This window comes from Pleurodeles waltl, chromosome 7 (assembly GCF_031143425.1).
Source record: "Pleurodeles waltl isolate 20211129_DDA chromosome 7, aPleWal1.hap1.20221129, whole genome shotgun sequence".
NCBI classification, from domain to species: domain Eukaryota; kingdom Metazoa; phylum Chordata; class Amphibia; order Caudata; family Salamandridae; genus Pleurodeles; species Pleurodeles waltl.
Window position 1 is genome coordinate 944,298,936 of NC_090446.1, and position 25,631 is coordinate 944,324,566.

A 25,631-nucleotide genomic window follows, 5' to 3' on the forward strand; every position below is an offset into this window, starting at 1 on the left:
CAGGGTGCCCTCACACTAAGTAACTTTGCACCTAACCTTTACCAGGTAAAGGTTAGACATATAGGTGACTTATAAGTTACTTAAGTGCAGTGTAAAATGGCTGTGAAATAACGTGGACGTTATTTCACTCAGGCTGCAGTGGCAGGCCTGTGTAAGAATTGTCAGAGCTCCCTATGGGTGGCAAAAGAAATGCTGCAGCCCATAGGGATCTCCTGGAACCCCAATACCCTGGGTACCTCAGTACCATATACTAGGGAATTATAAGGGTGTTCCAGTATGCCAATGTGAATTGGTGAAATTGGTCAGTAGCCTGTTAGTGACAATTTGGAAAGAAATGAGAGAGCATAACCACTGAGGTTCTGGTTAGCAGAGCCTCAGTGAGACAGTTAGTCATAACACAGGTAACACATACAGGGCACACTTATGAACACTAGGGCCCTGGCTGGCAGGGTCCCAGTGACACATACAACTAAAACAACATATATACAGTGAAATATGGGGGTAACATGCCAGGCAAGATGGTACTTTCCTACACAACCCCCCCCAAACGAAGGACAATAAGACTAGCCATGACCTGATGAGTCTTCATTGTCTAAGTGGAAATATCTTGAGAGTCCATCTGCATTGGAGTGGCTACTCCCAGGTCTATGTTCCACTGTATAGTCCATTCCCTGTAGGGATATGGACCACCTCAACAAATTTGGAGTTTTCACCTTTCATTTGTTTTAGCCAAAGTAGAGGTTTGTGGTCTGTCTGAACAATGAAGTGAGTGCCAAACAGGTATGGCCTCAACTTCTTCAGTGCCCATACCACAGCAAAGGCCTTCCTCTCTATGGCAGACCAACGCTTTTCTCTTGGGGTCAACCTCCTGCTGATAAAAGCAACAGGTTGATCCTGGCCCTCAGAATTAAGTTGTGATAAGAATGCCCCTACCCCTAATTCAGATGCATCAGTTTGGACAATTAATTTTTTGGAGTAACAGGGGCTTTTCAGGACAGGTGCAGAGCACATGGCCTGCTTCAGCTCCTCAAAAGCTTTCTGACAGTTTGCTGTCCATAATACCTTTTTAGGCATTTTCTTAGATGTGAGGTCATTAAGAGGGGCTGCAATGGAGCCAGCCATAGTTCTTTATGAACCTCCTGTAATACCAAGTGAGGCCTAAAAAGGCTCTCACCTGAGTCTTAGTGGTAGGGGGAACCCAATCAATAATTGTTTGGATTTTCCCCTGAAGTGGTGCAATCTGTTCTCCACCTACCAGGTGTCCCAGATAAACCACTTTCCCCTGCCCTATCTGGCACTTTGAAGCCTTGATAGTGAGGCCTGCCTTTTGCAGGGCCTCCAAAACTTTCCATAGGTGGACCAGCTGATCATCCCAGCTGGAGCTAAAGACAGCTATATTATCTAGATATGCTGCACTAAAAGCTTCCAGCCCTTGCATGACTGTGTTCACCAACCTTTGAAAAGTGTCAGGTGCATTTTTCAAACCAAAGGGCATTACTGTGAATTGGTAGTGCCCTGCAATGGTGGAAAATGCAGTTTTTGCTTTTGCATCCTCTGATAACTTGATCTGCCAATACCCTGCAGTCAAATCAAAGGTGCTTAGATACTTGGCAGATGCCAGTGTATCTATTAGCTCATCTGCCATGGGTATAGGGTGAGCATCAGTTTTAGTTACCTGGCTGAGACCTCTGTAGTCAACACAAAATCTCATTTCCCTTTTCCCATCTTTGGAATGAGGCTTTGGTACAAGTACCACAGGAGAGGCCCATGGACTTTCAGAGTGCTCAACCACTCCCAGTTCAAGCATTTTCTGAACCTCTTGTTTTATGCAGTCTCTGACATGGTCAGGCTGCCTATAGATCTTACTTTTGACAGGCAAGCTGTCTCCAGTATCTATAGTGTGCTCACACCAAGAAGTGGTGCCTGGCACAGTAGAAAAGAGTTCAAAAAACTGACCCAGGAGATTTATGCAGTGGTCTTTCTGCTCATCAGTAAGACAATCTGCCAAAACTACACCTTCCACTAGAGCATCTTGTTCTGTGAAAGAGAAGAGATCAGGGAGAGGGCCACTCTCTTCTTCCTGTCCTTCATCTGTTGCCATGAGCAGGGTGAGATCAGCCCTGTCATAGTAGGGTTTCAGGCGATTGACATGGAGCACCCTAAGGGGACTCCTGGCAGTGCCTAAGTCAACCAAGTAGGTGACTTCTCCCTTTTTCTCAACAATAATGTGGGGACCACTCCATTTGTCTTGGAGTGCTCTTGGGGCCACAGACTCCAAGACCCACACTTTCTGCCGTGGTTGGTACTGAATCAGAACAGCCTTCTGGTCATGCCATTGCTTTTGGAGCTCTTGGCTGGCCTGAAGGTTTTTACTGGCCTTTTTTGTACTCAGCCATCCTAGATCTTAGGCCAAGTACATAGTCCACTATGTCTTGCTTAGGAGCTTTTAAAGGTTGTTCCCAACCCTCCTTCACAAGTGTTAGAGGACCTCTTACAGGGTGTCCAAATAGGAGTTCAAATGGGCTGAAGCCCACTCCTTTTTGGGGTACCTCCCTGTAAGCAAAAAGGAGGCAAGGTAACAGGACATCCCATCTCCTCCGGAGTTTTTCAGGGAGTCACATTATCATTCCTTTGAGAGTTTTATTAAACCTCTCAACCAGTCCATTTGTTTGTGGATGATAGGGTGTGGTGAACTTGTATGTCACACCACATTCCTTCCACATGGCCTTTAAGTAAGCAGACATGAAATTGCTTCCCCTGTCTGATACCACCTCTTTTGGGAAGCCCACCCTGGAAAAGATTCCCAGGAGGGCCTTTGCCACTGCAGGAGCTGTAGTGGTCCTTAGAGGAATTGCTTCAGGATATCTTGTGGCATGGTCCACTACCACCAAGATAAACCTATTGCCTGAAGCAGTAGGAGGGTCAAGGGGTCCAACTATGTCAACCCCTACCCTTTCAAAGGGGACCCCAACCACAGGTAGTGGAATAAGGGGAGCCTTTGGAGTGCCACCTTTTTTGCCACTGGCTTGACAGGTTTCACAGGACTTACAAAATTCCTTTGTGTCCTCTGACATTCTAGGCCAATCAAACAAGGGGACAAGCCTGTCCCAAGTTTTCATTTGCCCTAAATGTCCAGCCAAGGGAATGTCGTGGGCTAGAGTTAGGAGGAACTCTCTGTATTGCTGAGGAATCACCAATCTCCTGGCAGCTCCAGGTTTTGGATCCCTTGCTTCAGTATACAAGAGGTTGTCCTCCCAGTAAACTCTGTGAGAGTCACTGTGTGAGAAAGTAGCCTCTTTCTAGCCTTGTTACCCCCACTTTTGGCCTGTTTGTGAGTGTATGTCAGGGTGTTTTCACTGTCTCACTGGGATCCTGCTAGCCAGGGCCCAGTGCTCATAGTGAAAACCCTATGTTTTCAGTATGTTTGTTATGTGTCACTGGGACCCTGCTAGTCAGGACCCCAGTGCTCATAAGTTTGTGGCCTATATGTATGTGTTCCCTGTGTAGTGCCTAACTGTCTCACTGAGGCTCAGCTAATCAGAACCTCAGTGGTTATGCTCTCTCATTTCTTTCCAAATTGTCACTAACAGGCTAGTGACTAATTTTACCAATTTACATTGGCTTACTGGAACACCCTTATAATTCCCTAGTATATGGTACTGAGGTACCCAGGGTACTGGGGTTCCAGGAGATCCCTATGGGCTGCAGCATTTCTTTTGCCACACATAGGGAGCTCTGACAATTCTTACACAGGCCTGCCACTGCAGCCTGAGTGAAATAACGTCCACGTTATTTCACAGCCATTTTACACTGCACTTAAGTAACTTATAAGTCACCTATATGTCTAACCTTTACCTGGTAAAGGATAGGTGCAAAGTTACTTAGTGTGAGGGCACCCTGGCACTAGCCAAGGTGCCCCCACATTGTTCAGAGCCAATTCCCTGAACTTTGTGAGTGCGGGGACACCATTACACGCGTGCACTACATATAGGTCACTACCTATATGTAGCTTCACAATGGTAACTCCGAATATGGCCATGTAACATGTCTATGATCATGGAATTGCCCCCTCTATGCCATCCTGGCATAGTTGGCACAATCCCATGATCCCAGTGGTCTGTAGCACAGACCCTGGTACTGCCAAACTGCCCTTCCTGGGGTTTCACTGCAGCTGCTGCTGCCAACCCCTCAGACAGGCAACTGCCCTCCTGGGGTCCAGCCAGGCCTGGTCCAGGATGGCAGAACAAAGAACTTCCTCTGAGAGAGGGTGTGACACCCTCTCCCTTTGGAAAATGGTGTGAAGGCAGGGGAGGAGTAGCCTCCCCCAGCCTCTGGAAATGCTTTGTTGGGCACAGATGTGCCCAATTCTGCATAAGCCAGTCTACACCAGTTCAGGGGACCCCTTAGCCCTGCTCTGGCGCGAAACTGGACAAAGGAAAGGGGAGTGACCACTCCCCTGACCTGCACCTCCCCTGGGAGGTGTCCAGAGCTCCTCCAGTGTGCTCCAGACCTCTGCCATCTTGGAAACAGAGGTGCTGCTGGCACACTGGACTGCTCTGAGTGGCCAGTGCCACCAGGTGACGTCAGAGACTCTTTCTGATAGGCTCCTTCAGGTGTTAGTAGCCTATCCTCTCTCCTAGGTAGCCAAACCCTCTTTTCTGGCTATTTAGGGTCTCTGTCTCTGGGGAAACTTTAGATAACGAATGCATGAGCTCAGCCGAGTTCCTCTGCATCTCTCTCTTCACCTTCTGATAAGGAATCGACTGCTGACCGCGCTGGAAGCCTGCAAACCTGCAACATAGTAGCAAAGACGACTACTGCAACTCTGTAACGCTGATCCTGCCGCCTTCTCGACTGTTTTCCTGCTTGTGCATGCTGTGGGGGTAGTCTGCCTCTTCTCTGCACCAGAAGCTCCGAAGAAATCTCCCGTGGGTCGACGGAATCTTCCCCCTGCAACCGCAGGCACCAAAAAGCTGCATTACCGGTCCCTTGGGTCTCCTCTCAGCACGACGAGCGAGGTCCCCTGAATCCAGCGACTCTGTCCAAGTGACCCCCACAGTCCAGTGACTCTTCAGTCCAAGTTTGGTGGAGGTAAGTCCTTGCCTCACCTCGCTGGGCTGCATTGCTGGGAACCGCGACTTTTGCAGCTACTCCGGCCCCTGTGCACTTCCGGCGGAAATCATTTGTGCACAGCCAAGCCTGGTTCCACGGCACTCTAACCTGCATTGCACGACGTTCTAAGTTGGTCTCCGGCGACGTGGGACTCCTTTGTGCAACTTCGGGTGAGCACCGTTTCACGCATCCTCGTAGTGCCTGTTTCTGGCACTTTTCTGGGTGCTACCTGCTGCTGAGAGGGCTCCTTTTCTTGCTCGACGTCCCCTCTCTCTCCTGGTCCAATTTGCGACCTCCTGGTCCCTTCAGGGCCACAGCAGCGTCCAAAAACGCTAACCGCACGATTTGCAGCTAGCAAGGCTTGTTGGCATTCTTTCGGCTGAAAAATACTTCTGCACGACTCTCCACGGCGAGTGGGATCCGTCCACCAAAGGGGAAGTCTCTAGCCCTTTTCGTTCCTGCAGAAACCGCAGCTTCTTCTGTCCAGTAGAAGCTTCTTTGGAACCGCAGCTGGCATTTCCTGGGCATCTGCCCATCTCCGACTTGCTTGTGACTTTTGGACTTGGTCCCCTTGTTCCACAGGTACCCTAGATTGGAAATCCACAGTTGTTGCATTGTTGGTTTGTGTCTTTCCTGCATTATTCCTCTAACACGACTTCTTTGTCCTTAGGGGAACTTTAGTGCACTTTGCACTCACTTTTCAGGGTCTTGGGGAGGGTTATTTTTCTAACTCTCACTATTTTCTAATAGTCCCAGCGACCCTCTACAAGGTCACATAGGTTTGGGGTCCATTCGTGGTTCGCATTCCACTTTTGGAGTATATGGTTTGTGTTGCCCCTATCCCTATGTTTCCCCATTGCATCCTATTGTAACTATACATTGTTTGCACTGTTTTCTAAGACTATACTGCATATTTTTGCTATTGTGTATATATATCTTGTGTATATTTCCTATCCTCTCACTGAGGGTACACTCTAAGATACTTTGGCATATTGTCATAAAAATAAAGTACCTTTATTTTTAGTATAACTGTGTATTGTGTTTTCTTATGATATTGTGCATATGACACTAAGTGGTACTGTAGTAGCTTCACACGTCTCCTAGTTCAGCCTAAGCTGCTCTGCTAAGCTACCATTATCTATCAGCCTAAGCTGCTAGACACCCTATACACTAATAAGGGATAACTGGGCCTGGTGCAAGGTGCAAGTACCCCTTGGTACTCACTACAAGCCAGTCCAGCCTCCTACATTGGTTGTGCAGCGGGGGGATAAGTGCTTTGAGACTACTTACCACTCTTGTCATTGTACTTTTCATAAGAGAAAAATATACAAAAGAAGGTCAGTGTATATACACATAGCCAAAAAGTGTTGCATTTCCTCTTTTCACTCTTTTCTAAGTGCTGAAAAGTACTTCTAAACTTTCAAAAAGTTCTTAAAAGTTTAAAAAGTTTTTTTCTGTCTTTCTAAAAAGTTCTGAAAACTTTTTTTTTCTCTTTTTCTATCACTTTAACTCTCTCTAAAAATGTCTGGCACAGGCCAAAATGTTGATCTGTCCAAACTTGCATATGATCACCTTAGCTGGAAAGGAGCAAGGAGTCTCTGCATAGAGAGAGGTTTGAGTGTAGGGAAGAATCCTTCCTTGGAACTGTTACTTAACATGCTTAGAGAACAAGATAAGGCTATAGGTGCCCCATCTGTTGAAAAAGTACCTAATAGTCCCCAATCTGATTCAGGGACTCCCCCAGGAAAAGATTCAGGAAAGAAACTTCCTAGCCTGCCCATTACTAGACAGTCTAGCATAGTTGGTAATGATGAAGAGCCACACCATACAAATAGTGTTGTCTCACATCATAGCAAAAGCATTTATTATCACCATACTGGTAGTAATGTTTCTGTTAGCCAAGCTGTTAGGGTGGCTTCTGTAAGGGACAGGTCTCCTTCTGTTCATTCCCATCATACCTCTGTATCTAGGAATGTCCCTCCCACCAACCCTGATGACAGAATGTTAGAGAGGGAACTCAATAAGTTGAGAGTGGAACAAACCAGACTGAAGCTTAAAAAGCAACAGCTGGATTTGGATAGACAGTCTTTTGAACTAGAGAAGGAAAGACAGAAGTTGGGTTTAGAAACCCATGGTGGCAGAAGCAGTATTCCCCATAGTCATCCTGCAAAGGAGCATGATTCCAGGAATCTGTACAAGATAGTTCCCCCTTATAAGGAGGGGGATGACATTAACAAGTGGTTTGCTGCACTTGAGAGGGCCTGTGTTGTACAGGATGTCCCTCAAAGGCAGTGGGCTGCTATCCTATGGCTATCATTTAGTGGAAAAGGTAGGGATAGGCTCCTTACTGTGAAAGAAAATTATGCTAATAATTTCCAAGTTCTTAAGAATGCACTCCTGGATGGGTATGGCTTAACCACTGAACAATACAGGATAAAGTTCAGAGAGACCAAAAAGGAGTCTTCACAAGACTGGGTTGATTTCATTGACCATTCAGTGAAGGCCTTGGAGGGGTGGTTACATGGCAGTAAAGTTACTGATTATGACAGCCTGTATAACTTGATCCTGAGAGAGCATATTCTTAATAATTGTGTGTCTGATTTGTTGCACCAGTACTTGGTGGACTCTGATCTGACCTCTCCTCAAGAATTGGGAAAGAAGGCAGACAAATGGGTCAGAACAAGGGTGAACAGAAAAGTTCATACAGGGGGTGACAAAGAGAACACTAAGAAGAAAGATGGTGAAAAATCTCAAGATAAGCATGGGGGCAAGGGTAAAACCAAAGATCCCACTTCAAATCTTAAACACTCTTCAGGGGGTGGGGATAAAACAAATTCTTCCTTTTCTTCTCAACCTACACAATTTAAAAAGCCTTGGTGCTTTGTGTGTAAAAACAGAGGCCATAGGCCAGGGGATAAGTCTTGTCCAGGTAAACCCCCTGAGCCTACCACCACTAATACATCAAGCTCTAGTGCCCCTAGCAGTAGTGGTACTAGTGGTGGGACTGCTGGCAACAGTCAAGTTAAGGGTGTAGTTGGGTTCACTTTTGGGTCCATAGTAGAAACTGGGGTAGTCAGTCCCAAGACAGTTTCTGTCACACCTAGTGGCATTGGCCTTGCCACACTGGCTGCTTGTCCCCTTACAATGGATAAGTACAGGCAGACAGTTTCAATAAATGGTGTTGAGGCCTTGGCCTACAGGGACACAGGTGCCAGTATCACTTTGGTGACTGAAAACCTAGTGCACCCTGATCAACACATCATTGGACAACAGTATAAGATTATTGATGTCCATAACTCCACTAAGTTTCTTCCCTTAGCTATAATTCAGTTTAGTTGGGGTGGAGTTACTGGCCCTAAGCAGGTGGTGGTATCACCTAGCTTACCTGTAGACTGTCTCTTAGGTAATGACCTAGAGGCCTCAGGTTGGGCTGATGTAGAGTTTTATGCCCATGCAGCCATGCTGGGCATCCCTGAGGAATTGTTCCCTCTCATTTCTACTGAAATGAAAAAGCAAAGGAGAGAAGGCCTGAAAACTCAGGATCTCTCTCCATCAACAGGTAAAAAGGGTATCACAGTATCCCCTAACCACCCTACCATTCAGGATACCATTCCTGTGGTGGGAGAAACCTCTCCTGGGGTGGCACCTGTTCCAAGGGAAACATCAGCTGGCAAAGCTGTACTCCCTGAGGTAGAAGTACCTCTCTGTGGGATAACTAACATTGGTGAGAAAAAGAGCACCATTTTAGTTAACATGGAGCATCCCTCCAACCCTCCCAGAGAAACTTTAGTGCAGAAACCCTGCACTGCCTCACAACACTTAGGACAGCATCACTGGCCTAGTGTGGAGCTCATAGGACAGCAGCCCTGCCCTGCTCCAACTCAAGAGAAACAGCATCCCTGTTCTCTCTTCCAGCCATATGGACAACGTTTTTGCCCAGCTATGGCTTTTCTGAGACAGCATCCCTGTCTGGCATTTCCATCACTACAAATAGGTTCAGTGGACAATTCCCACTGCTCTAAACTAAAACTTACTGATAGAAACTCTGAAAATACATCTTCACATTGTTGCTTAGCTAAAAAACTTCAAACAGGGTGGTTTACATCCCCACAGGGAAGTAACCATAGAGTGGATGATAAAGCGAGTAACCAGTCTATTGCAGAGCTACTCTCTACTTATCACCACTTAGACAATAAAGTCTCAACTGGCCAAGGTTAGCCTTATTGTCCTTCGTTTTGGGGGGGTTGTGTGAGAAAGTAGCCTCTTTCTAGCCTTGTTACCCCCACTTTTGGCCTGTTTGTGAGTGTATGTCAGGGTGTTTTCACTGTCTCACTGGGATCCTGCTAGCCAGGGCCCAGTGCTCATAGTGAAAACCCTATGTTTTCAGTATGTTTGTTATGTGTCACTGGGACCCTGCTAGTCAGGACCCCAGTGCTCATAAGTTTGTGGCCTATATGTATGTGTTCCCTGTGTAGTGCCTAACTGTCTCACTGAGGCTCTGCTAATCAGAACCTCAGTGGTTATGCTCTCTCATTTCTTTCCAAATTGTCACTAACAGGCTAGTGACTAATTTTACCAATTTACATTGGCTTACTGGAACACCCTTATAATTCCCTAGTATATGGTACTGAGGTACCCAGGGTATTGGGGTTCCAGGAGATCCCTATGGGCTGCAGCATTTCTTTTGCCACCCATAGGGAGCTCTGACAATTCTTACACAGGCCTGCCACTGCAGCCTGAGTGAAATAACGTCCACGTTATTTCACAGCCATTTTACACTGCACTTAAGTAACTTATAAGTCACCTATATGTCTAACCTTTACCTGGTAAAGGTTAGGTGCAAAGTTACTTAGTGTGAGGGCACCCTGGCACTAGCCAAGGTGCCCCCACATTGTTCAGAGCCAATTCCCTGAACTTTGTGAGTGCGGGGACACCAATACACGCGTGCACTACATATAGGTCACTACCTATATGTAGCTTCACAATGGTAACTCCGAATATGGCCATGTAACATGTCTATGATCATGGAATTGCCCCCTCTATGCCATCCTGGCATAGTTGGCACAATCCCATGATCCCAGTGGTCTGTAGCACAGACCCTGGTACTGCCAAACTGCCCTTCCTGGGGTTTCACTGCAGCTGCTGCTGCCAACCCCTCAGACAGGCACCTGCCCTCCTGGGGTCCAGCCAGGCCTGGCCCAGGATGGCAGAACAAAGAACTTCCTCTGAGATATGGTGTGACACCCTCTCCCTTTGGAAAATGGTGTGAAGGCAGGGGAGGAGTAGCCTCCCCCAGCCTCTGGAAATGCTTTGTTGGGCACAGATGTGCCCAATTCTGCATAAGCCAGTCTACACCGGTTCAGGGGACCCCTTAGCCCTGCTCTGGCGCGAAACTGGACAAAGGAAAGGGGAGTGACCACTCCCCTGACCTGCACCTCCCCTGGGAGGTGTCCAGAGCTCCTCCAGTGTGCTCCAGACCTCTGCCATCTTGGAAACAGAGGTGCTGCTGGCACACTGGACTGCTCTGAGTGGCCAGTGCCACCAGGTGACGTCAGAGACTCCTTCTGATAGGCTCCTTCAGGTGTTAGTAGCCTTTCCTCTCTCCTAGGTAGCCAAACCCTCTTTTCTGGCTATTTAGGGTCTCTGTCTCTGGGGAAACTTTAGATAACGAATGCATGAGCTCAGCCGAGTTCCTCTGCATCTCTCTCTTCACCTTCTGATAAGGAATCGACTGCTGACCGCGCTGGAAGCCTGCAAACCTGCAACATAGTAGCAAAGACGACTACTGCAACTCTGTAACGCTGATCCAGCCGCCTTCTCGACTGCTTTCCTGGTGGTGCATGCTGTGGGGGTAGTCTGCCTCCTCTCTGCACTAGAAGCTCCGAAGAAATCTCCCGTGGGTCGACGGAATCTTCCCCCTGCAACCGCAGGCACCAAAAAGCTGCATTACCGGTCCCTTGGGTCTCCTCTCAGCACGACGAGCGAGGTCCCCCGAATCCAGCGACTCTGTCCAAGTGACCCCCACAGTCCAGTGACTCTTCAGTCCATGTTTGGTGGAGGTAAGTCCTTGCCTCACCTCGCTGGGCTGCATTGCTGGGAACCACAACTTTTGCAGCTACTCCGGCCCCTGTGCACTTCCGGCGGAAATCCTTTGTGCACAGCCAAGCCTGGGTCCACGGCACTCTAACCTGCATTGCACGACGTTCTAAGTTGGTCTCCGGCGACGTGGGACTCCTTTGTGCGACTTCGGGTGAGCACCATTTCACGCATCTTCGTAGTGCCTGTTTCTGGCACTTCTCTGGGAGGTACCTGCTGTTGAGAGGGCTCCTTGTCTTGCTCGACGTCTCCTCTCTCTCCTGGTCCAATTTGCGACCTCCTGGTCCCTCCAGGGCCACAGCAGCGTCCAAAAACGCTAACCGCACGATTTGCAGCTAGCAAGGCTTGTTGGCGTTCTTTCGGCGGGAAAACACTTCTGCATGACTGTCCACGGCGAGAGGGATCCGTCCACCAATGAGGAAGTCTCTAGCCTATTTCGTTCCTGCAGAAACCGCAGCTTCTTCTGTCCAGTAGAAGCTTCTTTGCAACCGCAGCTGGCATTTCCTGGGCATCTGCCCATCTCCGACTTGCTTGTGACTTTTGGACTTGGTCCCCTTGTTCCACAGGTACCCTAGATTGGAAATCCACAGTTGTTGCATTGTTGGTTTGTGTCTTTCCTGCATTATTCCTCTAACACGACTTCTTTGTCCTTAGGGGAACTTTAGTGCACTTTGCACTCACTTTTCAGGGTCTTGGGGAGGGTTATTTTTCTAACTCTCACTATTTTCTAATAGTCCCAGCGACCCTCTACAAGGTCACATAGGTTTGGGGTCCATTCGTGGTTCGCATTCCACTTTTGGAGTATATGGTTTGTGTTGCCCCTATCCCTATGTTTCCCCATTGCATCCTATTGTAACTATACATTGTTTGCACTGTTGTCTAAGACTATACTGCATATTTTTGCTATTGTGTGTATATATCTTGTGTATATTTCCTATCCTCTCACTGAGGGTACACTCTAAGATACTTTGGCATATTGTCATAAAAATAAAGTACCTTTATTTTTAGTATAACTGTGTATTGTGTTTTTTTATGATATTGTGCATATGACACTAAGTGGTACTGTAGTAGCTTCACACGTCTCCTAGTTCAGCCTAAGCTGCTCTGCTAAGCTACCATTATCTATCAGCCTAAGCTGCTAGACACCCTATACACTAATAAGGGATAACTGGGCCTGGTGCAAGGTGCAAGTACCCCTTGGTACTCACTACAAGCCAGTCCAGCCTCCTACATTGGTTGTGCAGCGGTGGGATAAGTGCTTTGAGACTACTTACCACTCTTGTCATTGTACTTTTCATAAGAGAAAAATATACAAAACAAGGTCAGTGTATATACACATAGCCAAAAAGTTTTGCATTTCCTCTTTTCACTCTTTTCTAAGTGCTGAAAAGTACTTCTAAACTTTCAAAAAGTTCTTAAAAGTTTAAAAAGTTTTTTTCTGTCTTTCTAAAAAGTTCTGAAAACTTTTTTTTTCTCTTTTTCTATCACTTTAACTCTCTCTAAAAATGTCTGGCACAGGCCAAAATGTTGATCTGTCCAAACTTGCATATGATCACCTTAGCTGGAAAGGAGCAAGGAGTCTCTGCATAGAGAGAGGTTTGAGTGTAGGGAAGAATCCTTCCTTGGAACTGTTACTTAACATGCTTAGAGAACAAGATAAGGCTATAGGTGCCCCATCTGTTGAAAAAGTACCTAATAGTTCCCAATCTGATTCAGGGACTCCACCAGGAAAAGATTCAGGAAAGAAACTTCCTAGCCTGCCCATTACTAGACAGTCTAGCATAGTTGGTAATGATGAAGAGCCACACCATACAAATAGTGTTGTCTCACATCATAGCAAAAGCATTTATTCTCACCATACTGGTAGTAATGTTTCTGTTAGCCAAGCTGTTAGGGTGGCTTCTGTAAGGGACAGGTCTCCTTCTGTTCATTCCCATCATACCTCTGTATCTAGGAATGTCCCTCCCACCAACCCTGATGACAGAATGTTAGAGAGGGAACTCAATAAGTTGAGAGTGGAACAAACCAGACTGAAGCTTAAAAAGCAACAGCTGGATTTGGATAGACAGTCTTTTGAACTAGAGAAGGAAAGACAGAAGTTGGGTTTAGAAACCCATGGTGGCAGCAGCAGTATTCCCCACAGTCATCCTGCAAAGGAGCATGATTCCAGGAATCTGCACAAGATAGTTCCCCCTTATAAGGAGGGGGATGACATTAACAAGTGGTTTGCTGCACTTGAGAGGGCCTGTGTTGTACAGGATGTCCCTCAAAGGCAGTGGGCTGCTATCCTATGGCTATCATTTAGTGGAAAAGGTAGGGATAGGCTCCTTACTGTGAAAGAAAATTATGCTAATAATTTCCAAGTTCTTAAGAATGCACTCCTGGATGGGTATGGCTTAACCACTGAACAATACAGGATAAAGTTCAGAGAGACCAAAAAGGAGTCTTCACAAGACTGGGTTGATTTCATTGACCATTCAGTGAAGGCCTTGGAGGGGTGGTTACATGGCAGTAAAGTTACTGATTATGACAGCCTGTATAACTTGATCCTGAGAGAGCATATTCTTAATAATTGTGTGTCTGATTTGTTGCACCAGTACTTGGTGGACTCTGATCTGACCTCTCCTCAAGAATTGGGAAAGAAGGCAGACAAATGGGTCAGAACAAGGGTGAACAGAAAAGTTCATACAGGGGGTGACAAAGAGAACACTAAGAAGAAAGATGGTGAAAAATCTCAAGATAACCATGGGGGCAAGGGTAAAACCAAAGATCCCACTTCAAATCTTAAACACTCTTCAGGGGGTGGGGATAAAACAAATTCTTCCTTTTCTTCTCAACCTACACAATTTAAAAAGCCTTGGTGCTTTGTGTGTAAAAACAGAGGCCATAGGCCAGGGGATAAGTCCTGTCCAGGTAAACCCCCTGAGCCTACCACCACTAATACATCAAGCTCTAGTGCCCCTAGCAGTAGTGGTACTAGTGGTGGGACTGCTGGCAACAGTCAAGTTAAGGGTGTAGTTGGGTTCACTTTTGGGTCCATAGTAGAAACTGGGGTAGTCAGTCCCAAGACAGTTTCTGTCACACCTAGTGGCATTGGCCTTGCCACACTGGCTGCTTGTCCCCTTACAATGGATAAGTACAGGCAGACAGTTTCAATAAATGGTGTTGAGGCCTTGGCCTACAGGGACACAGGTGCTAGTATCACTTTGGTGACTGAAAACCTAGTGCACCCTGATCAACACATCATTGGACAACAGTATAAGATTATTGATGTCCATAACTCCACTAAGTTTCTTCCCTTAGCTATAATTCAGTTTAGTTGGGGTGGAGTTACTGGCCCTAAGCAGGTGGTGGTATCACCTAGCTTACCTGTAGACTGTCTCTTAGGTAATGACCTAGAGGCCTCAGGTTGGGCTGATGTAGAGTTTTATGCCCATGCAGCCATGCTGGGCATCCCTGAGGAATTGTTCCTTCTCATTTCTACTGAAATGAAAAAGCAAAGGAGAGAAGGCCTGAAAACTCAGGATCCCTCTCCATCAACAGGTAAAAAGGGTATCACAGTATCCCCTAACCACCCTACCATTCAGGATACCATTCCTGTGGTGGGAGAAACCTCTCCTGGGGTGGCACCTGTTCCAAGGGAAACATCAGCTGGCAAAGCTGTACTCCCTGAGGTAGAAGTACCTCTCTGTGGGATAACTAACATTGGTGAGAAAAAGAGCACCATTTTAGTTAACATGGAGCATCCCTCCAACCCTCCCAGAGAAACTTTAGTGCAGAAACCCTGCACTGCCTCACAACACTTAGGACAGCATCACTGGCCTAGTGTGGAGCTCATAGGACAGCAGCCCTGCCCTGCTCCAACTCAAGAGAAACAGCATCCCTGTTCTCTCTTCCAGCCATATGGACAAAGTTTTTGCCCAGCTATGGCTTTTCTGAGACAGCATCCCTGTCTGGCATTTCCATCACTACAAATAGATTCAGTGGACAATTCCCACTGCTCTAAACTAAAACTTACTGATAGAAACTCTGAAAATACATCTTCACATTGTTGCTTAGCTAAAAAACTTCAAACAGGGTGGTTTACATCCCCACAGGGAAGTAACCATATAGTGGATGATAAAGGGAGTAACCAGTCTATTGCAGAGCTACTCTCTACTTATCACCACTTAGACAATAAAGTCTCAACTGGCCAAGGTTAGCCTTATTGTCCTTCGTTTGGGGGGGGGGGTTGTGTGAGAAAGTAGCCTCTTTCTAGCCTTGTTACCCCCACTTTTGGCCTGTTTGTGAGTGTATGTCAGGGTGTTTTCACTGTCTCACTGGGATCCTGCTAGCCAGGGCCCAGTGCTCATAGTGAAAACCCTATGTTTTCAGTATGTTTGTTATGTGTCACTGGGACCCTGCTAGTCAGGACCCCAGTGCTCATAAGTTTGTGGCCTATATGTATGTGTTCCCTGTGTAGTGCCTAACTGTCTCACTGAGGCTCTGCTAATCAGAACCTCAGTGGTTATGCTCTCTCATTTCTTTCCAAATTGTCACTAACAGGCTAGTGACTAATTTTACCAATTTACATTGGCTTACTGGAACACCCTTATAATTCCCTAGTATATGGTACTGAGGTACCCAGGGTATTGGGGTTCCAGGAGATCCCTATGGGCTGCAGCATTTCTTTTGCCACCCATAGGGAGCTCTGACAATTCTTACACAGGCCTGCCACTGCAGCCTGAGTGAAATAACGTCCACGTTATTTCACAGCCATTTTACACTGCACTTAAGTAACTTATAAGTCACCTATATGTCTAACCTTTACCTGGTAAAGGTTAGGTGCAAAGTTACTTAGTGTGAGGGCACCCTGGCACTAGCCAAGGTGCCCCCACATTGTTCAGAGCCAATTCCCTGAACTTTGTGAGTGCGGGGACACCATTACACGCGTGCACTACATATAGGTCACTACCTATATGTAGCTTCACAATGGTAACTCCGAATATGGCCATGTAACATGTCTATGATCATGGAATTGCCCCCTCTATGCCATCCTGGCATAGTTGGCACAATCCCATGATCCCAGTGGTCTGTAGCACAGACCCTGGTACTGCCAAACTGCCCTTCCTGGGGTTTCACTGCAGCTGCTGCTGCCAACCCCTCAGACAGGCATCTGCCCTCCTGGGGTCCAGCCAGGCCTGGCCCAGGATGGCAGAACAAAGAACTTCCTCTGAGAGAGGGTGTGACACCCTCTCCCTTTGGAAAATGGTGTGAAGGCAGGGGAGGAGTAGCCTCCCCCAGCCTCTGGAAATGCTTTGTTGGGCACAGATGTGCCCAATTCTGCATAAGCCAGTCTACACCGGTTGAGGGGACCCCTTAGCCCTGCTCTGGCACAAAACTGGACAAAGGAAAGGGGAGTGACCACTCCCCTGACCTGCACCTCCCCTGGGAGGTGTCCAGAGCTCCTCCAGTGTGCTCCAGACCTCTGCCATCTTAGAAACAGAGGTGCTGCTGGCACACTGGACTGCTCTGAGTGGCCAGTGCCACCAGGTGACGTCAGAGACTCCTTCTGATAGGCTCCTTCAGGTGTTAGTAGCCTATCCTCTCTCCTAGGTAGCCAAACCCTCTTTTCTGGCTATTTAGGGTCTCTGTCTCTGGGGAAACTTTAGATAACGAATGCATGAGCTCAGCCGAGTTCCTCTGCATCTCTCTCTTCACCTTCTGATAAGGAATCGACTGCTGACCGCGCTGGAAGCCTGCAAACCTGCAACATAGTAGCAAAGACGACTACTGCAACTCTGTAACGCTGATCCTGCCGCCTTCTCGACTGTTTTCCTGCTTGTGCATGCTGTGGGGGTAGTCTGCCTCCTCTCTGCACCAGAAGCTCCGAAGAAATCTCCCGTGGGTCGACGGAATCTTCCACCTGCAACCGCAGGCACCAAAAAGCTGCATTACCGGTCCCTTGGGTCTCCTCTCAGCACGAAGAGCGAGGTCCCCCGAATCCAGCGACTCTGTCCAAGTGACCCCCACAGTCCAGTGACTCTTCAGTCCAAGTTTGGTGGAGGTAAGTCCTTGCCTCACCTCGCTGGGCTGCATTGCTGGGAACCGCGACTTTTGCAGCTACTCCGGCCCCTGTGCACTTCCGGCGGAAATCCTTTGTGCACAGCCAAGCCTGGGTCCATGGCACTCTAACCTGCATTGCACGACGTTCTAAGTTGGTCTCCGGCGACGTGGGACTCCTTTGTGCGACTTCGGGTGATCACCGTTTCACGCATCCTCGTAGTGCCTGTTTCTGGCACTTCTCCGGGGGCTACCTGCTGCTGAGAGGGCTCCTTGTCTTGCTCGACGTCCCCTCTCCCTCCTGGTCCAATTTGCGACCTCCTGGTCCCTCCAGGGCCACAGCAGCCTAGAAAAACGCTAACCGCACGATTTGCAGCTAGCAAGGCTTTTTGGCATTCTTTCGGCGGGAAAACACTTCTGCACGACTCTCCACGGCAAGAGGGATCCGTCCACCAAAGGGGAAGTCTCTAGCCCTTTTCGTTCCTGCAGAAACCGCAGCTTCTTCTGTCCAGTAGAAGCTTCTTTGCAACCGCAGCTGGCATTTCCTGGGCATCTGCCCATCTCCGACTTGCTTGTGACTTTTGGACTTGGTCCCCTTGTTCCACAGGTACCCTAGATTGGAAATCCACAGTTGTTGCATTGTTGGTTTGTGTCTTTCCTGCATTATTCCTCTAACACGACTTCTTTGTCCTTAGGGGAACTTTAGTGCACTTTGCACTCACTTTTCAGGGTCTTGGGGAGGGTTATTTTTCTAACTCTCACTATTTTCTAATAGTCCCAGCGACCCTCTACAAGGTCACATAGGTTTGGGGTCCATTCGTGGTTCGCATTCCACTTTTGGAGTATATGGTTTGTGTTGCCCCTATCCCTATGTTTCCCCATTGCATCCTATTGTAACTATACATTGTTTGCACTGTTTTCTAAGACTATACTGCATATTTTTGCTATTGTGTATATATATCTTGTGTATATTTCCTATCCTCTCACTGAGGGTACACTCTAAGATACTTTGGCATATTGTCATAAAAATAAAGTACCTTTATTTTTAGTATAACTGTGTATTGTGTTTTCTTATGATATTGTGCATATGACACTAAGTGGTACTGTAGTAGCTTCACACGTCTCCTAGTTCAGCCTAAGCTGCTCTGCTAAGCTACCATTATCTATCAGCCTAAGCTGCTAGACACCCTATACACTAATAAGGGATAACTGGGCCTGGTGCAAGGTGCAAGTACCCCTTGGTACTCACTACAAGCCAGTCCAGCCTCCTACACACTGACATCCCCCTTTTCTTGTTTGACAGCTTGCTGTCTTAGACCCTCTAGTGTGGGACAGGTCTGCTGTGCCACACTCAGCTCCTCCCTGGCAGGCCCCCCTCCACCCAAAAGCTCAGCAGTGTCTGCTTCCAGCTCCTCTGGTGCAGGTTCTGCACAGGGTGGAAATTCTTCTTCCTCAGAAGTTGAATCCACTGTAGAGGGAGGGATACTAGGTAGTGTTTTACCTTTACTAACTCTAGCTTTAGGGAGCACTTGGTCCATTCTTCCAGGATCCAAGTCACTCTGTCCTTTTTGCTTTTTGGCCTGAGCCCTAGTTAAAGCAAAAATATGCCCTGGAATGCCCAGCATTGCTGCATGAGCCTCCAACTCCACTTCTGCCCAAGCTGATGTCTCTAAATAGTTCCCTAGTAGACAGTCTACAGGTAAATCTGAGGCAACCACAACTTTCTTTGGACCAGTAACCCCCCCCCAGTTGAGATTCACAACAGCCATGGGGTGGCTAAGAGTGTTGTTATGAGCATCAGTCACTTGGTACTGGTGACCAAGTAGGTGTTGTTCCGGGTGGACCAGTTTCTCTATTACCATGGTAACACTGGCACCTGTGTCCCTGTAGGCCTGAACCTCAACGCCATTTATTAGGGGCAGTTGCTTGTACTTATCCATATTAAGGGGACAAGCAACCAAGGTGGCCAAATCAATGGCACCTTCAGAGACTAACACAGCCTCTGTGGTCTCCCTAACAAGACCAACCCCAACTAAATTACCAAAAGTGAGCCCAGCTACTCCCTTTGATTGGCTATTAGTAGGTTTGCTCCCACCACCACTGCTATTACTAGGGGCACTAGGTGTAGCAGCAGGGGTTGTAGTGGTAGGAGGCTTGGTGCTTTTCTTTGGGCAACTGGGATCAGTTGTCCAATGGCCTTTTATTTTACATAAATAGCACCATGGTTTCTTTACTTGATTTTGATTTCAAGAGGATTTGAGCCCACCACCCCCACTAGAGTGTTTTTGTGGGCCTGATGAAGACTCATTTTTAGATTTGTCCCCACCCTTGTCAGAAGACTTAGCATCCTTCTTCTTGCCATCTTTGTCACCCCCTGTATGAACCTTTCTGTTCACCCTTGTTCTGACCCATTTGTCTGCCTTCTTTCCCAATTTTTGGGGAGAGGTCAGATCAGAGTCTACCCGGTACTGGTGCAACAAATCAGACACACAAATATTAAGAATATGCTCTCTCAGGATTAAGTTATACAGGCTTTGATAGTCAGAAACCTTACTGCCATGTAACCACCCCTCCAAGGCCTTCACTGAATGGTCAACAAAGTCTACCCAGTCTTGTGAAGACTCCTTTCTGTTTTCTCTGAACTTGATCCTGTACTGTTCAGTGGTTAAGCCATAACCATCAAGGAGTGCATTCTTAAGAACTGTAAAATCATTGGCATCACTTTCCTTAACAGTAAGGAGCCTATCCCTACCCTTTCCACTGAAAGATAGCCATAGGATAGCATCCCACTGCCTTTGAGGGACCCCCTGTACATTACAGGCCCTCTCAAGTGCAGCAAACCACTTGTTAATGTCATCCCCCTCCTTGTAAGGGGGAACTATCTTGTGCAGATTCCTAGAATCATGCTCTTTTACAGGATTATACTATCTGTAATACTGCTGCTGCCACCATGGGGTCCAAACCCCAACCTCTGTCTTTCTTTTTCTAAGTCAAATGCTTGCCTATCCAAATCCAGCTGTTGCTTTTTGAGCTTCAGCCTGGATTCTTCCACTCTCAATCTATTGAGTTCCCTTTCTAACACTCTGTCATCAGGGTGGGTGGGTTGGGCATGGCTTGACACAGAAGAATGGTGAGAATGAACAGATGGAGACCTGTCCCTAACAGATGGCACTCTAACAACCTGGCCTAGAGGAGCAATCTCTATACTATGATGAGAACTCACCTCAGTACCAGCCCTGCTAGGTGGCCTGCTAAGGGGCAGGTTGGGAAGGTCTCCTTCTAACCCTTTTACTGGGGGTGCCCCAGAATCAGAGTGGGAACCATTAGCTAATCTCTCACCAGAAGTGCCAACTAAGGTCTTATCCTGTTCAATGAGCATATTAACTAACAGTTCTCTTGAGGGATTCTTCCCTACCCCCAAACCTCTTTCAATGCAGAGACTCCTTGCTCCTTTCCAGCTAAGGTGGTCATAAGCAAGTTTAGTCAGATGAACAGTTTGACCTGTACCAGACATTATAGAAAAGGTTTAAGGGACAGAAAAAGGAGAAAACGTTTCAGAACTTTTTAAAGAACAGAAAAAAAATCTTTAAAAACTTTTAAAGAACTTTTTGAAAGTTTTAGAGGTACTTTTCAGCACTTAGCAAAAGAGTAAGAGAAGAAAAGCAAAACCTTTTGGTTAGGTGTACATACATTGAACTTGTTTTGTATATTTTTCTCTTATGAAAAGTACAAAAGACAAAGTGGTAAGTAGTCGCAAGTACTTATCCCACCGCTGCACAACCAATGTAGGAGGCTGGCCTGGCTTGTAGTGGGTACCAAGGGGTACTTACACCTTGCACCAGGTCCAGCTATCCCTTATTAGTGTAGAGGTGTGTCTAGCAGCTTAGGCTGATAGAAAAGGTAGCTTAGCAGAGCAGCTTAGGCTGAACTAGGAGGCGTGTAAAGCTCCTACTATACCACTGGTGTCATATGCACAATATCATAAGAAAACACAATACACAGATATACTAAAAATAAAGGTACTTTATTTTTATGACAATATGCCAAAAGTATCTCAGTGAGTACCCTCAGTATGAGGATAGCAAATATACACAAGATATATGTACACAATACCAAAATATGCAGTAATAGCAATAGAAAACAGTGCAAACAATGTATAGTCACAATAGAATGCAATGGGAGCACATAGGTATAGGGGCAACACAAATCATATACTCTAGAAGTGGAATGCGAACCACAAATGGACCCCAAACCTATGTGAGCTCGTAGAGGGTCGCTGGGACTGTAAGAAACCAGTGAGGGTTAGATAAAATAGCCCACCCCAAGACCCTGAAAAGTGGGTGCAAAGTGCACCTAAGTTCCCCAGAGAGCACAGAAGTCCTGATAGGGGAATTCTGCAAGGAAGACCAACACCAGCAATGCAACAACGATGGATTTCCTGACGAGAGTACCTGTGGAACAAGGGGACCAAGTCCAAGAGTCACGATCAAGTCGGGAGTGGGCAGATGCCCAGGAAATGCCAGCTGTGGGTGCAAAGAAGCTGCAACCGGATGGTAGAAGCTGTGGATTCTGTAAGAACGACAAGGGCTAGAAACTTCCCCTTTGGAGGATGGATGTCCCACGTCGTGAAGAAGCTTGCAGAGGTGTTTCCGTGCACAAACAAGCCTTGCTAGCTGCAAGGGTCACGGTTAGGGTTTTTGGATGCTGCTGTGGCCCAGGAGGGACCAGGGTGTCGCCAATTGCGTGAGGAGACAGAGGGGGCGTCCAGCAAGACAAAGAGCCCACTCAGAAGCAAGCAGCACCCGCAGAAGTGCCGGAACAGGCACTACGAAGTGGAGTGAACCGGAGCTCACCCGAAGTCACAAAGGAAGGTACCACGACGCCAGAGGACAACTCAGGAGGTCGTGCACTGCAGGTTAGAGTGTCGGGGACCCAGGCTTGGCTGTGCACAAAGGAAATCCTGGAAGAGTGCACAGGAGCTGGAGCAGCTGCAAATCACGCGGTTCCCAGCAATGCAGTCTAGCATGAGGAGGCAACGACTTACCTCCACCAAACTTGGACTGAAGAGTCACTGGACTGTGGGAGTCACTTGGACAGAGTTGCTGAGTTCAAGGGACCTCGTTCTTTGTGCTGAGAGGAGACCCAGAGGACCGGTGATGCAGTCTTTTGGTGCCTGCGGTTGCAGGGGGAAGATTCAGTCGACCCACAGTAGATTTCTTCGGAGCTTCTAATGCAGAGAGGAGCCAGACTACCCCAACAGCATGCACCACCAGGAAAACAGTCGAGAAGGCGGCCGGATCAGCGTTACAAGGTCGCAGTAGTCATCTTTGCTACTTTGTTGCAGTTTTGCAGGCTTCAAGAGCAGTCAGCGGTCGATTCCTTGGCAGAAGGTGAAGAGAGAGATGCAGAGGAACTCTGATGAGCTCTTGCATTCGTTATCTAAAGAATTCCCCAAAGCAGAGACCCTCAATAGCCAGAAAAGGAGGTTTGGCTACTTAGGAGAGAGGATAGGCTAGCAACACCTGGAGGAACCTATCAGAAGGAGTCTTGGACGTCAACTGCTGGCACTGGTCACTCAGAGCAGTCCAGTGTGCCAGCAGCACCTCTGTTTCCAAGATGGCAGAGGTCTGGAGCACACTGGAGGAGCTCTGGGCACCTCCCAGGGGAGGTGCAGGTCAGGGGAGTGGTCACTCCCCTTTCCTTTGTCCAGTTTCGCGCCAGAGCAGGGCTGGGGGATCCCTGAACCGGTGTAGACTGGCTTATGCAGAAATGGGCACCATCTGTGCCCATGAAAGCATTTCCAGATGCTGGGGGAGGCTACTCCTCCCCAGCCCTAACACCTTTTTCCAAAGGGAGAGGGTGTAACACCCTCTCTCTGAGGAAGTCCTTTGTTCTGCCTTCCTGGGCCAAGCCTGGCTGGACCCCAGGAGGGCAGAAACCTGTCTGAGGGGTTGGCAGCAGCTGCAGTGAAACCCCGGGAAAGGCAGTTTGGCAGTACCCAGGTCTGTGCTAGAGACTCGGGGGATCATGGAATTGTCTCCCCAATGCCAGAATGGCATTGGGGGGACAATTCCATGATCTTAGACATGCTACATGGCCATGTTCGGAGTTACCATTGTGACGCTATTCATATGTCGTGACATGTGTATAGTGCACGCGTGTAATGGTGTCCCCGCACTCACAAAGTGCGGGGAATTTGCCCTGAACAATGTGGGAGCACCTTGGCTGGTGCCAGGGTACCCACACACTAAGTAACTTAGCACCCAACCTTTACCAGGTAAAGGTTAGACATATAGGTGACTTATAAGTTACTTAAGTGAAATGGTAAATGGCTGTGAAATAACGTGGACGTTATTTCACTCAGGCTGCAATGGCAGGCCTGTGTAAGAATTGTCAGAGCTCCCTATGGGTGGCACAAGAAATGCTGCAGCCCATAGGGATCTCCTGGAACCCCAATACCCTGGGTACCTCAGTACCATATACTAGGGAATTATAAGGGTGTTCCAGTATGCCAATGTAAATTGGTGAAATTGGTCACTAGCCTGTTAGTGACAATTTGGAAAGAAATGAGAGAGCATACCACTGAGGTTCTGGTTAGCAGAGCCTCAGTGAGACAGTTAGTCATAACACAGGTAACACATACAGGGAACACTTATGAGCACTGGGGCCCTGGCTGGCAGGGTCGTAGTGACACATACAACTAAAACAACACATATACAGTGAAATATGGGGGTAACATGCCAGGCAAGATGGTACTTTCCTACAATATAGCGGAGGTCACTCATTTGGGACCCACCTCTGTGAAATGGAAAAGCAAAGTGGCAAGTCAGGGTCCATACACTGGGTGAAAGTGACAGACTTATGATAGGTCTAACAATTGCATGAGATGTGTGAGCCAGTGACATCCTCATACCTGTGTCTCACTGGAAGTATTGCTGGATAACGTTGTTTCTGTTGTCGATATCCTCTTCTTCTGCCTCCTCTTTTTCATTGTCCACAGGCTCCACAGCTGCCACAAGACCTCCTTCTGGACCATCCTCCTGCAGAAAAGGCACCTGTCGTCGCAAAGCCAGGTTGCGCAGCATACAGCAGGCCACAATGATCTGGCACACCTTCTTTGGTGAGTAGTTGAGAGAACCACCTGTCAGATGGAGGCACCGGAACCTGGCCTTCAGCACGCCAAAGGTCCTTTCTATCACTCTCCTAGTTCACCCATGTGCCTCATTGTAGCGGTCCTCTGCCCTTGTCCTGGGATTTCTCAGTGGGGTCAGTAGCCATGACAGGTTGGGGTAACCAGAGTCACCTGAAAAATCGAGGGACAACTGTTAGACACACACTAACCCTTAGGGACAACCCCAGACCCAGACAACTATTCACAGGGTATATGGTCCTTGTCCTCACCTATTAGCCACACATGATGCCTCTGGAGTTGCCCCATCACAGAAGGGTTGCTGCTGTTCCTCAAAATGTAAGTGTCATGCACTGAGCCTGGAAACTTGGCATTCACATGGGAGATGTACTGGTCGGCCAAACACACCATCTGCACATTCATTGAATGGTAGCTCTTCAAGTTTCTGTACACCTGTTCACTTCTGCGGGGGGTACCAAGGCCACATGTGTCCCATCAATGGCACCTATGATGTTGGGGATATGTCCCAGGGCATAGATGTCACCTTTCACTGTGGGCAAATCCTCCACCTGCAAGAAAACAGTGTAGCTGTGCATGTGTTTCAGCAGGGCAGACAATACTCTGGACAACACGTTTGAGAACATAGGCTGGGACATCCCTGATGCAATGGCCACTGTTGTTTGAAAAGACCCACTTGTCAGGAAATGGAGTAGTGACAGGACCTGCACTAGAGGGGGGATTCCTGTAGGATGGCAGATAGCTGACATCAGGTCTGGCTCCAACTGGGCACACAGTTCATGGATTGTTGCACGATCAAGTCTGTAGGTGAATATTATGTGTCTCTCTTCCATTGTCGACAGGTCCACCAGTGGTCTCTACACCGGAGGATGCCGCCATCTCCTCACCTGCCCCGTCGGACGTGCCCTACGGACGAGAACAGCGAGCAGACAGTCAGCCAACACTGAGGTATTAAAAATTTTTTTATTGCACACATTTGTCAATCCGCAATGTGCGTGTCACTGTGTGTATGCAAGGCCTAGATAGGTGTGACGCAATTAAAATTAATGCCATATGGCCCCCTGAAATGGCGGCTGCCTGACCTGTAAGGTGGGACCAGGGGATATGCGGTAACTGTGCTGGCATTCTACACCGTCACGGTAGGCGGTCAAAGACCGCAGTGCAATCCTGCATTGGTTAACATTGGACCCTATGGGTCGCAGGAGCCAATGACGATGTACGCCGGCGGTGACGG